Raw genomic sequence first — 9,012 nt, 5'->3', positions numbered from 1 at the left:
GGCTCATTAAGAGAGAAAGAGAGAAAGAGAGAAAGAGAGAGAGAAAATTGAGAGAAATACTGAGAATAAGGACATAAAAAGATAGAAAGACTTGACATGACTAGTGCGAATCTGCCGTACTAAAGAACGGGAAAGGCAACGGCGGCTGTGAGAAGAGTCCGAAGCGATGCAAGCCGTACGCTAACGACGACGCGCCCGTAGATATATGAGAGCTGTGAACGCTCCGTTCTGCAGTTTGGACATCCGTGCCGTGACGAACCAAGCTAAGCCTAGCAACAACCTAGAAGCAATCAGATTATACTTTAGAAACGTCCAGTTTGGCTTTTCCAAGCCTTGCGCGACTTAGTGCAAGCTTCGCTAAATTTGTTTTTATGTTATTTATTCATTTAGCTATTTATATTACCTTCAAGATTTTCTATCTTCGTCATCATCATTTTCATCCTGTCTACGCCCACTGCAAGAGGAAGACCTCTCCCATCGATTCCCACTTTTGCCTATCCTGTGCGAGCTGATTCCATTTTATCCCTGCGAACTTCTTAATTTCGTGACTCCATCTAACTCTGCTTTGAGTGAAATGATTTTGATGCAGCGGCCAAACAAAGTTTGACGCAAAACTTGAACATTACGTTGGGTGCGTTATATGAAACCCCACGCATGGTTGATTCTCCGAAAAGTTGTCTTCGTTTTAAAACAGGTTTAAGACATGTTCAGGGATTCTAGATTTGCGTAATAACTCTCGTAGATTTCTCCACGATGTAAGCGGTGAATTCAGTCGATGCAAGCTTTCTGTCTTGATAAGCCGCAGCGTTTGCAGCCATGCAGCGATGCAGTGCGTAGGCGGCGCAGAACTTCGAACATGTATGAAAGTTTTGCTGTAAGAAAAAATTTAAGAGAGGCAGCGACTCCGCTCAACTGCCAGGCAGTTGAAACCCACGCCCTAAAGTTGGCACCGTATATCGCGTTGAGAAATCCTAAATGTTTAAGTGCTCTGCTATTTGAACAGTCTTGTGAAGAATGCTCGACGACCAATGCCCATTCCTATTACTCTTTGACTACTCCAAGGTGGTCCGTGAAGACTACAAAAGTATTATATTTCCTTAGTGCGTCATTTGAACGCCATATGTGCGTGACGCCCCCGTTACACCCATGACGTTATCTTTCCTACTGAGATTAGGATATCTTACGCTTTTAACTTACCGCTTTATCTTAATCAGAATGTTCTATTCGCTACGGGAGTCATCAGGCGGAAAATAAAACTCACATGGTGACTTAAGATGACTCGAAGGTTAATGTCATCTTCTTTTCCTTCTCAGTCGATGTATTGATGCTGCCCCGCCACCCTTGGGTAGCTTTAGATCGGAGGCACCAACCTGGTTTTGCATTGCCTCCACGATCGGACAACCTTTACAATGCTACGATATCATGTGATGACGTCATCATGTGACGTTGCGCAATAGTGACGTCATTCTGACGTCATAACGACGTCACAAAGTTTGGCCATCTGTGACGTCGTCACGTGATGATGATTTTTTTGCATCACTCGTCCCCGACGCAGAGCTATTTAGCAAATCGTTCCTTGTGAGTCAAGCCAGAAGACTATCAGCATCATAAACATGTATGTGCCACAAAAATTGGGCAAATACCACTCCTCACCAATAAAATGAAGAAAAAGAAAGAAAACAACAGTTAGCCCAACAAATGGCTGCGAAGCGACGGCAGCTAGCTGAAGACCCCGAGTACGTACAACGAGAGAATACTAGGGAACGGGGAAGGCAGCGGCGACTGCGAAAAGACCCCGAAACGATAGAAGGCCTGCGCCAACGACGACGTGCCTGTAGATCTAGGGGAGGTGCGATGGCTTGCGCGAGTTTAAGCGTGAGTTTCTGTCTCCGGAGTTTAGACAACCGTGTCGTGTTTGTGACTGTTTGTGGCTTAAGTCGAATCTCTCTGCTCTGTGAATCGACGTAGAAACAACCTAGCATCACTTAGCTAAAGCCTTGCAACCTTCTACAAGCGACCTAAAAGCTGCATCACCTAGCTAAGGCCTAGAAACAACCTAAAAGCAACAAGATTAGTCTTCAGAATCGGCCAGTTTCTCTGTTTCAAGCGTTACGCGGCTTCGTGCAAGCTTCGCCAATTCTTTTTTGATGAAAATGGTCCGCTTGTGCGACTTCACATGTCATGCATTAAAAAGATAGTTGCAAACTTTCTTGGGGCAACTACTACATGTAAACTTGCAAGCACCCACTATAACATTATTCTTCATTATGCAGATAACCGTTGTACCCGCGACACATCTGTTAGGCATTATGCGCCCTTTGTTGATGCTGTTGCTAATGACGATGAAGAATTATGGCTGAGCCCTTTGCAAAGGGTTGGAAGCTTTAAACAACACACTCGTTACGCAATTAGCATTGTGTGACGCGCGGTTATTGTTCTGCTTTTCTACCACGCTGCATTACATGTGTTAACGTGATTCCTTACCTGGCATGACACCTGTCTGCAGTTTTTTCTGGGAAGAAGTTTCAAGCGCCGGCGTGAGTCTTTAATAGTATACTCAGCTGCCACGCAGAGAGTCCGCGTTCAAACCCCATCCGATCCTGGATATTGTTTTCTTATTTCGTGCGATGGCGGTTACGAACACCGGCGGCGGCGGCAGCGGACAACCACGCTAAGAAAATCGGCTGTTGTTGGGATCTCATAACAGCTTTCGCTGTAAAAGATGAAGCCATCTCCACTCCTTGAGTCGAAGCAGCGAAGCTGATGCCCCTCCATGAAGCTATCGCCTTTTATGTTTGTTTTTTTTGCAAGTCTTTCCAAGTATTGCGATGTTTTGCAAGTATTTTCTAAGCATTTCAGTCTTCTATCCTTGCTCTTTAGTTGACACTATGTTAAGCTGTGGGACGACGATATGCTAATTCACGGCGTTCCAGTGCACTTGTGGCCCATTGCACCCGCCCACTCGCCCAAAGTGTGCAAGAAGCGCTGCAAACGCTGCTGATGTACTTCACATGATGGCGTCGCCAATGAAGTTTGTTGAGGCTTCATTGCATGTACACCCTCTCCCCTTCCGCGCGAGCACACAACGATGCTCCTCACTTTTCCCCTCCGAGCGAGCCTCTCTCGCCACACTCGGCGAAGCACAGCCCTTTCCCCTTCCTACCAAGCCTCACTCGCTAAACCGAAAGACAACTGAAATGGGTGCCTTTCTTCCCAACAACACTTTTCTCCCTAGCAGCTCCACCCTCTCGTTGCCTATCTCTCTCCACACTACCCAGCTCTGCTGAGCGTTACATCGGCTCACGGCGAAGGGTCGAATAAGAAGAGCTTCGCTGCTAAAAAGCTTCAGCACTTATTACACAGACAGACATCAACATATTTTAAGAGCGAAGCTGGTAACGCTGGCAGTAAGACGTCCGCTAACAAAAAACCCGTGCTGCACCGTTGCCATAGAAATGGCCACAGCTGCGCGCCACCTGTGCTAAAAATAGCCAAGCCGCCTACGCGCCGAGGAGCAGCCAATGCCTCGCCGTCGCCATAGCATCCGCCACAGTTTCTTACACCTTGCCTCGGGGGACAGCGATTTCAACGCATTCAGAGGGCGAAGTTTCGCGCGTGTTCCGGATCCGCGCGTCGCCGTCTCTTGGCTGTCGCTTCTTCGGCGAAGCACGCTGGATCCAATCGCCGCCGGCGTTGTGATTCTGTTGCTGCAGCACGACGAGCTGAGGGCCAACCAGCTTCACTGTACCAAGCTTTGCGCAACTTTGTGCAAACATCCAGCATTTTCTCAGTTAAACTAAACAGGGTAAACTAACGCAGCTGTGTGCCTTAAAGAGCAGCAAAACCGAACTTCTTGGCATGTATACTTATTGCTACACGTGCTCCTTTCTTTCTGTTTTTATGTTACCGCCCCATGACACGTGTAGCCGCTGCCTCACGCAAACCGCGTCCGAATGACTAGGTACCATCTAGACAATCTTAGAACCTTCCAATGAGATTACGCGCACAACGCGAACATTAGAGTTTGTTCCAGAACTTACGCGGTTGCTAGCGACAAAGCTGGAATCTTCGATGGCCCACGGATAAATGCCGACGCGCTTCACCGCATGGCAGATTATCGACGGCCCACGCTCTGTTTGCCGCTATCAGTGTACGTAGAGCATGCACTGCTTGCTTGCAGTTTCACTTTCCGTTTTCCGGCCACAGTTCGGCCAAATAAAGAGTTACGTATTACCGAGTTCTGCTGGAGTATTCTGCACCATCACGACCACGTGATATCTGGTGTACGTGCTTCCCGGTCCATCTACCAAGCGCCCCGTCCAGCCGTGAGCCAAGCCCCCGCTGCCAAGCGATCATCAACGCCAACCCAGATTCCTAATTACTATAGACACAGGATGGAAGGAAGGAAGAAACAAGCGAAATGACAGGCAGATTCATTGACCAACTAGCTACCCTGTGCTGGGGGAAGGTGTAAGGGGGATAAAAAATAATAGAACAGAGATGTTGCAAAAAAAGGAGTGCATGAAAATGAAAAAGAGAGAAAAAAAGGAAAGGAGAATACGACACTGTTTAGAATCTGTCTCTAAGACCAGTTGTCCGATTCCCGATTACTATTATGTAGCAACATGAATGCGAGCAAGCGTAACTTGTATGGCCCAACACTTTTATACTTGCTAAAATTGGGTGCGCTACATGAACAGGGTCTGTCCTTCTTAAATTGTGCCGCATATGTGGTAAGCGCGCTAATTCTTAATGAAGTGTGCCGAAGCATTAATGCAGTGACCACGAAAACAATGTATTGCTATATCATCGCTTTTGGTGAACACGAATTTTTTTTCAGTAGCACCAACAGAGGTTAAGTGTGTCTTAAGCAAATGTTTGTTGAAGAAGCGACTTTTGAGTGGACTGGAACGAAAGAACCTTTTGCCGTGAAACAGACTTTCCAGCTATTTTGCGCAATAAGTACATTCTCTCTAAATCTATATGATTGAGAAAAATGCCTGTGAGTGTGCTTGCATTTCTTCGCTAGTATCGCGCGTTCATTTGCACGCGTGGATCCGGCCTTACATTGTTTTGAATTCTTCCCAAAGCTTTATGATTTCTTCTGTGAACGGGATGTCTCAATGCATTGCTCTTTACAGAGATGAGTAGATTTCTGCAGCACAATCTATGAAAGCAGGTATCCCGCATGTGACCCCGGTAATCGCTGGCTGTATGAGGAACGAGGACTCCCGTAAGTGCAACCCTTGGCTCTTTTAACTTCGAGTGCGCAAGAGTGCTCTAATCTCAGAGAGCGTGAGTGCTTGTAAATCACAGCTTTTTTATTGACGCGTACTAGAAACGGTTCAAAGAAACAAACGAAAAGATACCCGAACCAATTACATTGACTGAACGAACGTAATCTACGGCAGTTAACTGCCAGAGATACACGGGCACTGGAATAAAAAGTGTAAGAGTCCTGAATGCAACAAAAAAAGTGGTTTGCTCAGATTAATGGTAATTGCTCTGTGTTGCAATTAGGAAGTTCTCACTGCCCAGGTAGTTTCGTAATTGAGGAACGCCCACGCTGGCCTAGTATTCTGGCTTTTGTTAAAAGACGGTGTTCATATAGCCTGCATTTGTAAAGAATCCTTGTTTTTGGTGAATGGCTATTGGTACTATGCTAGTAATAATGAATAGCCGGCTCCTGCTTATACCAGCCGCAAAACGTACGGGCTCTGTTATTAAGAAGCATTACCTGAAATGAGTGCGACCATCCAAATGCCCGCAATACATTACTGCATAGGACAAATGATAAACCCTCATTCTAAAAAATTGGCCGCGTATCTGCGTGCTTCGCTGCAAATGTCGTGTAAAGACGATAGAAGAGGCGCTGTGTGAGATATGGACGCCATCTGGCAATACGTCGGGAAACATGAGTGCTGTGTTGCGTGCTGGTAGTCCCGGCGCAGCAGCAGGCGAAGACCGGCGGTGACCAACGCGACCGGTGGGGACGCCAGCCAGCCCGAACACGCGGTTTGGCGCGAAGCGCTGAAGCAGAAGAAACGTCCGCACTCAACGAGTACTCTCCACACACTCTTTTATTTACACGTCGCCTGGGTAAAACAGGAATGCCAGAGCGGCGCCCACAACCGGCAGCCTGAAGGCCGCCCACAACGCTGCTTTTTTCATTTTTTAAATATTTTTTTTCACCTTCTTGGCCTTCTCAAATCTAAAGTTTTTCAACACCAACGCGTGGCATTCGTACAGTGTAATACAGAACCGAAACCGAAACACAACAATGAGCTCGTGTGGAGGGCACGGAAGAAGGCAAATTTCAGCGCAGCTTAAGAAACTTGGGTCCTTAAAATTACGTATGTATGCATTTTCTATTAAAGGAACACGCCATCTGATACCTAATGATGTTGCACCTCAGATATGCATGATATTTACTTTTTGATCGACAACGTTCACAAGTATGAACAGCCGTACCAGTTCAAGAAGGCTGGCCCTTGGGCAAGTGGTTCAACTGTGGCCGAGTGGCTGAATCGAGGGACGTGCCGACAAACAGAAAGAAAGACAGACCAAAATTTCTCCGTTTAAGTATCCCAAGAAAGACTATCGTCTTTAAAAGGCGAAACCTTGCACTCGGCCGCACAAGGCTTGACACACAGCAAAGCTAGCAGAGCCCGGCCCCGCTCGTACTCAGCTTTCCGCTAGGTCGGATCCTGACGTTGAGCTCGCATGCGTGCAGCATTTTACTCACGGCGATCCAGTATCTCCTCGTCGTTCCCTGTTCTCCCTTTCCCTGGCCGCGTATTTTTGATCAGCTCGTCGCTGCTGTTGCCGTTCACGTGCAGCAACAAGCCTCGCTTTACGATGCGCTGCTTCTTCTTTGGGAGCACGTAGAGTCGAGCGCGATTTGAAGGTTATCGCGCGAGCGTCGACGAGCCTAGCGTCTCAGGGACCTAGCGGCGCGTTTCGGAAGAGTGAAAATCAAGATTTCGCATTCTTCTCTCCCTTGTTGGCTTTTACATGCTACAACGATCTGCCCTCGGACTCTTTGCCCTTTCTCTCTATTTTAGGCTTTCTATTCGCTGCGATCAAGCGTATAGCCCACTTCATTGGCTATTATCCCTGCGGTCGATAACAAACTTGTTGGGAAATATGGTAAAGCTGGTGCTTAGCACTGTGTCATATGAATGACTTTCTAAGTTGCACAAAATATATCGCATCGTCATAAAATAAAGAAGAAATGAAAACGCGCCTTCATCAGGGGGGAGTGATCGCAGTTTAAAGAACAGCAGAAAGAGTGCGTGAAGCTTGCCATATACCTCGCTCTCCTCGAAACAGGATTCTGGGGCTTGGCTCTGTTGTAGTTCTCGGTCGACGGTCGCCCGATAACCTTCGAATCGCGCTCTGCTGTACTTTCCTTGCGCGTCCCATGGCTGTATCTGATTGAGCGGCGGAACTCGGTTGCGCTAGATGTCTTCGTCGCTGGGCGTGGCTCAGCGAAAGCGGCTGCGTGGTTGTAATAATATTAATGGACATATGTAATGGAGCGTCCGCTTTAGCAGTTTTGCTCATTGGAGGCCAGGGTTTATGCAAGACGCCAAGGCTCAAACCTGGTGGAGATTCATATATGTGAAGGCGAAATTTATAATGTTAACTGAAATTGACGGAAGAGCTTGGGTGGGGGCTAGTTGGAACATACTGTAGAAAAAATTTTTGCGCTGCAAAGTTGAGGACAAAAAAAAAAGGACAACACAGACAATTGACGGGTGTTATTGTAGTCGTTCGTGTTGCTTCTGGGGCTATTAACAAATGAAGCTTAGAACTCTATTTTTCTGTGCCTGGGCGAAGGAGAGGAGCGCAATGGGAGGGGGGGGGGGAACCGGCCGTCGGCGTTAGTACGGCGTTTAGCCGCTAGGCGCCACCACCTTAGTAGACCCGCCGTCGCGTCGTCGCTCGCGGAAACGAATGCCGTGGCTGCGTTTGAAGCTGCTATATGGTTCAGTTTTCGGCTTTATTCGCGCTGCTAAAAGTATAATTAAAACTTGTAAACGGGAATCATGAAGCGCTTGTCGTTCTGGGCACACAGCTCATTTCAAAGACATTGTCGTTCGCGGCTATTTGATCGAGACGCTCACACGTCGTCTGCTAGGCCCATACCAGAAAGCGCATGCCAGTGATGCGCGGAAGATTCTTTTTTCACCGTTACGGCTCTCTTGACTGAGAGTTGGTTCTGGACTGTCTGAAAGCGGATTTCTAAAATGAGCATTTGCCAGGAGCTAATACTGAAAGCTTGGGCGCTTAGACGCAGGCGACTGAAAGCTTGGGCGCTTGGACGCAGGCGATGCGTGCTACCGCCTGCTGGTGTAGCACACGCTACGCAAGCCTGGAGTTCGTGCGCTAAATAGCACGAAATGTCACTAGACTGTCCAGGGATATACGTGATCAACCATTCCCTTCGTAAAGCTTCTGAGAGTTGCGTTTTTTGCCACCGAGAGAAAGCAACAGGTGATGCCAGAAAATGAGGAATTATGCCAAGTGATTCCACCATTTCAGAGCTTAAACCAGTTAAATCGTGATGGTACGAAAAAGTCACAGTTTCGCCGCAACAGAGAAGCAATGAATGCGATAGCAATAAATTGTAATGTAACGCGAAGAACGGAAAGCAGCTCGAAAGTGCCAGCGCGTCGCTCGAGCCCAAATGACGCACGAAAAGAACGCACACAGGACGAGCGCGAACTATCATGCGTTACAGCTCGACACTTGAAGCGCACTGCTAAAACATAAAGCAGAACGCACGAAACGAACAGGTACACACAGGACGAGCGCGAACTAACTGTCACAGTTGTTACTTATTTCTGTTTGAACAGCGCGCTCCTTTCGCAATCGTAGCCGCGGCAGCGAGCGAAGCGACCTTCGTACGCTTTGTGAGTTCAGCGCGGACATTGCGGGGAAAGGACAAGATATACAACCCCCCGCTCCACCCCCCCCCCCCGGCCACCCCCTTCTTTCCTCGACATA

The sequence above is a fragment of the Rhipicephalus sanguineus genome, chromosome 5, assembly GCF_013339695.2.
Source record: "Rhipicephalus sanguineus isolate Rsan-2018 chromosome 5, BIME_Rsan_1.4, whole genome shotgun sequence".
Classification (NCBI taxonomy): Eukaryota; Metazoa; Arthropoda; class Arachnida; order Ixodida; family Ixodidae; genus Rhipicephalus; species Rhipicephalus sanguineus.
The sequence above is the reverse complement of the archived record's forward strand: the minus strand, read 5'-3'. Positions refer to the sequence as shown.